Raw genomic sequence first — 7,417 nt, forward strand, 5'->3', positions numbered from 1 at the left:
GAAAAATAAATAAATAAAAGGAAATAAACACTGAAAATAGGACATAATTGATATGAACTTATTCTATTATATTTGTTCTTTTGTTTGACAGTAAAAACATTTTTTATCAATTTCATTCTGTCAAAAAAAGAAAAGCATATATAAATATTTTTTTTAAAACTTAAACATGGAAACTGAATCCATGTTTAACGGACCACTCTGAATAACTTTTAATCTAATGATCACGTTCTAGGACTCATCCATTCTATAATTTGGAGAGAAGTGACCTTAATTATAGTTATTTTTGTACAGACGATATTTCAAATTAAGAAATCAAACAGCAAAACGTAAATTTTCCTGGGTTTCAGGTTTCTGACACCCAACGCATAAGGGATACCCACAATCTGGGAGTCCCAATAGTTTGGTCGGGACAGCGGTTTAAAGTTCGGATCCCATAAAGTTAATTTTACTTTTTGCGTATTTCGCCATATCTCGAGAACTTTTTAAGCGAACTTTGTGTACACAATTATAAGATTCGTACAAGACTTTTTTTTAGAATTCCCTCTCTCATGAACTATTCAACCGATAGTGCTGAAATTTTGTATTTTGCCATATAAAATGACATTCTTTAAAATGATGCAAAAAATTGCGTGTCTTACAATTCAAAATTTTTTAAACTATTATTTATTAAAATAATAAAAAAGAATACATTTTAACTGAAAGTTATTTTTTGCGGGGAATAATTTTTAAGTAAACGAAATTTATAATTGTGTTCAAAAATATTTCGATTTGCTTTAAAAGCTCTCGAGATATGGCGAAAAACTAGAATTTAAATGAAGGGATCCACACTTTGGACCTCGCCCCTGACCAAACAAAAGGAGCCCTATTTCCAATTTTACGGCTACCTCCTTCATTTTAAAGGTCAGAAATCCGCCGAAAAAAAAGTTTCGTTTAATCAGAAGAAGTGCGTTATTGAGTCTTGTTTTGTAACTTTAAATAGAGTCTACGCTCATTAATTAGCATTTTCGACGGTCGAATTATTAAGATTATGTAATAGAATGTGAAGATCCGTTCATTAGATCAAAAATTAATCAGTTTGGTTCACTTTTTTTTCGCATTGTACACTATGTTAGACTTCTATAACTTGTTTGAAATTTAAGGAAAGATTCTAGATTTTTTACGGGAATTTATCAAAAATCGCAGATATTATTTAAATACAAACTTTTCTTGTGATACAATGCAAACAATTTTTATACTTTAATTTTGTTTAGAATTAAAATTTTATGAGAAAAAAAAGTATGACGCCTTGTGACACACGATAAAAGTCATAAAAATCATGTTAATGACTTGAAGTAACTTTTAGTCAAACACATGCTCTTTTTAAAACTTTAACTACCTCCAAGATATTAAAAAATAAAAAGTATTTTTTAGGTTTAGAAAAAATATACTTTTCTTCGTATTTTGATAAATGAACTAATTTGACATCCAAGAAAGTATGAAATATTTACCAATGTTCAAGTGCTAATATAAATTTAAGCTATACTCAAAGGCTTGCACCGATCTTCAATAAAATATCTCCCCGTTATTCTGCTGACAACAGCGCCGCTTTTCAAGAATTAACCAGAGTTCTGTTCAGTAACAGTAATGTTATTCAATCAATTTCTGGGGTCGGTACAATAGAGGTAACTTTATTTACACCTGCACAATGGGTGACGGTCTGGGAAACATCCCTGAGGATGATCCAAAGATATGCCATCGCAATTTTGATCCTCTGTGCTTTGGTAGTCCGACGAACTGCGAGCGAAGTCGACCACTTTACGGTAGAACAGTTTGACGAGGACCGATACCGCGCACCCTCGGACCCTACGTGGACTGATCAAAGCGGTCACCCACCCGCTTACTGGCAGCAGACAGTGACGTTTGACTTCGGTGCGATAGAGGTAATGTTATAGAGGTTATCTACCGTACCATAATCATTTAACATTCAAAAAGAACATTAGTGTAGAGTTTTCTGGACAAATTTATACTGGGCAGTAGCATTTAACCTAGAAAAAATCCTCTATGTAGATTACACTAGGCAGTGGTACGTAACCTTATAAAAAACATCAGTGTAGATCATGCCGTACTACTTAACCTTAAAAAAGACATCAGTGAAAAGAAGAAAAATGTGGCCGCCATGATTATCAAAAACCCGTTATTGGATGAAATTCGCAAAATGAATTGTATGAAACCTACTGATCAGTGTAAGAGACATTCCATCTTAATAAGTTCATTAGAAGTTAGCAGACATATCCAGTTTAAATAAATGATTTCAGTATTTTAATTTATTTTGAAAAGTTTATTAAATATTGTCTTATCCTAACAAATTGTACTATAAAGATACTTGGATACCAAAAATAGAAATAACTACGGAGATACGAACACAACGTTTATTTAATACAAACAGCATAAGAGAGAATAACAAAATATGAGAAAAAAACCATTGGCACAGCGCCATCTATTGATATTAATTTTAAATTATGAATTTTATCCATTATATAACATATCCTAAGTGACAAATGGTAAACAGGTCACAACATATATATATATATATATATATATATATATATATATATATATATATATATATATATATATATATATATATATATATATATATATATATATATATATATATATATATATATATATATATATATATATATATATATATATATATATATATATATATATATATATATATATATATATATATATATATATATATATATATATTTTTCAATTTATCGAACATATTAAATGGAAAAAGCCTTTAGACTCTTAGATTCCTCAAAAACAATTTACGCTCTTTAAATATTACAGAATTAAATATTTTTTATTCTTATTATTATTTTTTATTTATTTTTTTCTTAAATTTATTTACGATTTAACTTATTGGAACCATGGGGTAAATTAAATTTCACAAATTAAGTATTTTTTTTAACAAATATCCATTTATGATAAAATTATTTAATTACATTAAATTTGGATTTTATAGTTCAAATGGAATCAGGCGTTACCGCTATATAATAGTTAATAAAATAAGCTTCTTTTTTATCAGCCTTTGATAGATGTGGATCAATTGTCCGCTTCGCGGACGGGCACTCTGTAAGAAACACCAGTTCAAGTTCAAGATAGATGTGGCACAAAAGGGTAGACGAAAAGAAAATCTCCCTTTCGCGGCAAATAACATTGAACAGGACGAATATTCGATCAAATTGTTTCCAAAATTCTGTAATGTTGACGAAAATTAGGGTAGTTCCTATTTTTAGATACGTTTTATTCACTGGTAGAGTGATAAAAATTCTAATTTTTCTGGAAACCGCGTTCTTCGCTATCTTGAAAAATTTCTATATTTTTGACCTTTTTCTCGTTTCTTACTAATTTTTCCGAAAGTATGGATGCTACAAAACATATCTGCATTGCAGTCTCTTACTAAATTAAATTATCTACAATTTGAGAGGATGACAAAACTTGTAGCAGTAAAGCTTTCCGAGATAAGGCTCTTTTTATTTTAAGATTTTTTTTGCCTCCAAAAAATCAATTTTTCCAATTATACGTAAATTGTTCCTCGATATCAACTGAAAAGTGCATTTTACTATAAAGTTTGACGTAATAATAGCTGTAGTAGAGGCTGTATTTATGTAGTTTCCCTACTTCGCAGTTTCTTTGTGTTATGCTATATTTTAAAGTCACGAAGAACCTATGAAGTTGGGACTAAAATTTTCCGTTCATGATAAGTAAGTGGAATTAAACGTGTTTAATGTGCAGGGGAAAAAAATTTTGATAAGCGTACATAATCCATTTTAAAAAATATTTTTTAAAAATGCCAAATACATCTTTATAAACGTAATGCAGAGAAAATCATTTCAATTTCCACATGATTGCTTCAAAAGTAAAGACATCTCTCCTCTAAAATTTGCACATAGCATTAGGAGTGGTCCCCAACAAAAGTAATTTTGTTTATTTTGCCTTGACCTTATTAATCTAAGAAAAAATATTAATTAACATACAAAACGCAATTTTGATTGTCGCTAGAGAAAATAATTGCAGTTTCAGTAAAATTTAGGGACCACCTCAAAAGACGTGGGCTTACAGTACTTTTCAATGGTCAGTTTTGATTTTAAAAAAACAATTCGTAGAAGAGGGAAACTGAATGGTTCGTCTTGCAACTGTTCAAAAAAACTCTACTATTTCTTTTTTATTTATTGTTTTTCAGGAAGCTGACTATTCTTTCACGCAAACATCACATATTTATACCTTTGTTGACTGAATAGATGATTCTGACATGCTTTCACAGTTTCTAAATTTTTGATGGTTCCAATAAACTCTGATCTGATATTTGATCCGGAACTGATCAGGAATGAAAATATCTGGTCGAAGGACAAAATGTTGAAGAATAACTTGGAATGACAGAAGCCTTTTATTTTATAATATAACAGTCGTTGAACATCCGGACAAATTTTTAAGTTTACGACTACCAATGTTTAACTCCGTAGCCTTGTATTTTTGAACCCGATCCAGAAGACAAGAGAACTCCTATATCAAGTATTGATAGAAATTTGCCTTCGTGGAGGACCAAATAACTGGTTTGGTTGTTCGAAGACTGTTATAAAAAGAAACGAGTCTGTGGACAAATATTACCTGCGTACTTGTAGGGATCACTATCATCTGTGAAAGCGAGACGATGGAAAAGTGGAAAATCTGGTAGCAAAACAAATTTAGTTTTTGCTTGTTTTTGCTTGTTTCGCTTGTGTTCTCAGGAAAGAAGCAGTTTTATATACACTACCGGTCAAAAGTTTGCAAAAATTTTGAAATCTACAAAGAAAAGGTCTAAATTCAAATGTTCATAGAACTGCGAAAAATCATTCAAATTGCAGGAAAATTTGATATGTTCTAAAGTGAACCCTCTACTGTTAGTTACATATGATCGAAATACAATACTTTGTTTTTTGCGAACTGAATCCAGCTTTTCATCAAGGATTGTTTTTATGGTGAAAAAATTCGTTAAGTTTGAACACTTGCCAAAGTTGCAAAAAAAATTTTTTGTACTTTCTGTTAATAGAAAATAGTTATTTGAACCGTTCTATGTAAGCCCTCAAAATTTCAGATCGATTAAATTTTTTTTAAGAAGTTAAAGAATTTTGAAAAACATATGTACTTTTCTCGATTTTTGAGCATTCCACATATGCGGTCTTCTGGTCTATACATCTTCTAGCAAAGAACTTTTTAATTTTAATGTTTTCTATTTTTTCAAATAATTAATATTGATTATAAAACAAATATTCTTATTCATTATTGTAATTATTGTTATTACAAAGAATTTATTATGAATATAATTAAAACAATATCTCATAGATGTCGCATTTCATCTAAAATTTGTTTGTTCTTGCAAACGATGCTCTGATATTTCGAATCGAAATCAGTTATGGGACATTTTACAACAGGAATGGAACTCTATATCACTTGAAGTGATTAATGGTTTGGTAGAACGAATGACACGCGTATGTAAGGCTATAATAAATGCAAAAGGTGGATGGTTCGAGGAATCTAAGATTTAAATGTTAATTTATTTAATTTCAAAATGCGAATAAGAATATGTTAAGTATTTGACCTGTTGTAAATAAAATAGTTTAGTAAAAATACAAATTTTTTATACTATTGTTATTATTGTTTTAGAATTATTTATGTAATTATTGTTATAACTTTTTATTTTAATTTAATGTGAAGTAAAAACATCACAACAAAACTAATACATATAAGCAATAATATAAACAATAATAATTATAATAATGAATAAGAGTATTTGTCTTATAATAAATATTAATTATTTGAAAATATAGAAAACATTGAAATTAAAAAGTTCTTTGGTAGAAGATGTATAAACCAAAAGACTGCATATGTGGAATGCTCAAAAATCAAGAAAAGTACATATGTTTTTCAAAATTCTGTAACTTCGTCAAAAAAAATCGAATCGATCTGAAATTTTGAGGGCTTACATAGAACGGTTCAAATAACTATTTTCTATTAACAGAAAGTACAAAAAAAAATTTTTGCAACTTTGGCAAGTGTTCAAACTTAACGAATTTTTTCACCATAAAAACAATCCTTGATGAAAAGCTGGATTCAGTTCGCAAAAAACAAAGTATTGTATTTCGATCATATGTTACTAACAGTAGAGGATTCATTTTAGAACATATCAAATTTTCATGCAATTTGAATGATTTTTCGCAGTTCTATGAACATTTGAATTTAGACCTTTTCTTTGTAGATTTCAAAATTTTCGCAAACTTTTGACCGGTAGTGTACATGATGCTATAATTGTAAAAAAAAATTATATATATGATGCTAAATGCTGGAATGAAATACCTTTCGAACCAGTTTTTGCTTTTTTCCGTCTTGGTATATATATATGTTTTCAACCATGCTCACTAGAGAGATCAGGATGGGGAGGGATTTATCTCATGAATTGTCCTGCTGTTGATTTCTTTACTTTCTTGTCTCTTTTCTTGTTCATAGAAGTAAAGAACAAGAATTTGAAGAAATGGAATGTTACTCAGTGAAAACATTCTAATAATGAGGTATTTGTCACAAACGTTTCAAAACGCTTGAAAATCAACTCATTAAGCTTTTTTTTTTTTTTTCTAAATTTATGCAAGTTTTTTGCGTTATTCATAGAATGTTTTTTATAATAAATACTTTGATTGAAAATGCTCTGAAATATTATACCTCAGAAATATTATACCTCAGAATCTAGATTCATTCTATACGACAATTATTCTTCGGACAGACTTTATGGTATAGTTCTGCCGTTCAATTGAAAAAACAACGTAAGTGCTTCACGATTTATTCCGAGAAAAGTGGTGTGACAACTTTTTGGCTTCTATTGCTAATGTTATGAATGCTAAAATAGAATTTCAAAAAACTGAGAAAACGAAATTCATTTTTGAAAAAAATTAAATTTTTCAATATGTAATTTACCATGCAAAGATGCCAAATATATAAAAATCTCAATTTTGAATTTTGTGTCGCTTATGGTGATTTTTCAATTGCGAGGCAGAGTTCACCTTTTAGTTAAAATTGAGCAATAACTTACCGAGCTTTCTCCTAAAATTTACCTTCAGTTGAAATCGAGCAAAATCATCAAATTTCATATATTTTGGAGGAAATTCTTAACAGTCAAAGAGCTCGGAAAGTATTCTATTGGTCTCCGCATGTAAATAATTTAATTTTGTAAAAAAAAAGATCAACTTACACATTTTTATAATATGAATACTTAATTAGATATTTGGAAAAAAAGACAAAAAATAGAGTTCGTTTTTCTTTTTTTCAAGATGACGGAGGTGGATTAAGATCACTGTACCAACCAATAAAGCATATCGAAACTGCCTTTGTAACC

This window comes from Parasteatoda tepidariorum, chromosome 5 (assembly GCF_982258835.1).
Source record: "Parasteatoda tepidariorum strain Cologne lab strain chromosome 5, Ptep-v5.0, whole genome shotgun sequence".
Lineage (NCBI taxonomy): Eukaryota > Metazoa > Arthropoda > Arachnida > Araneae > Theridiidae > Parasteatoda > Parasteatoda tepidariorum.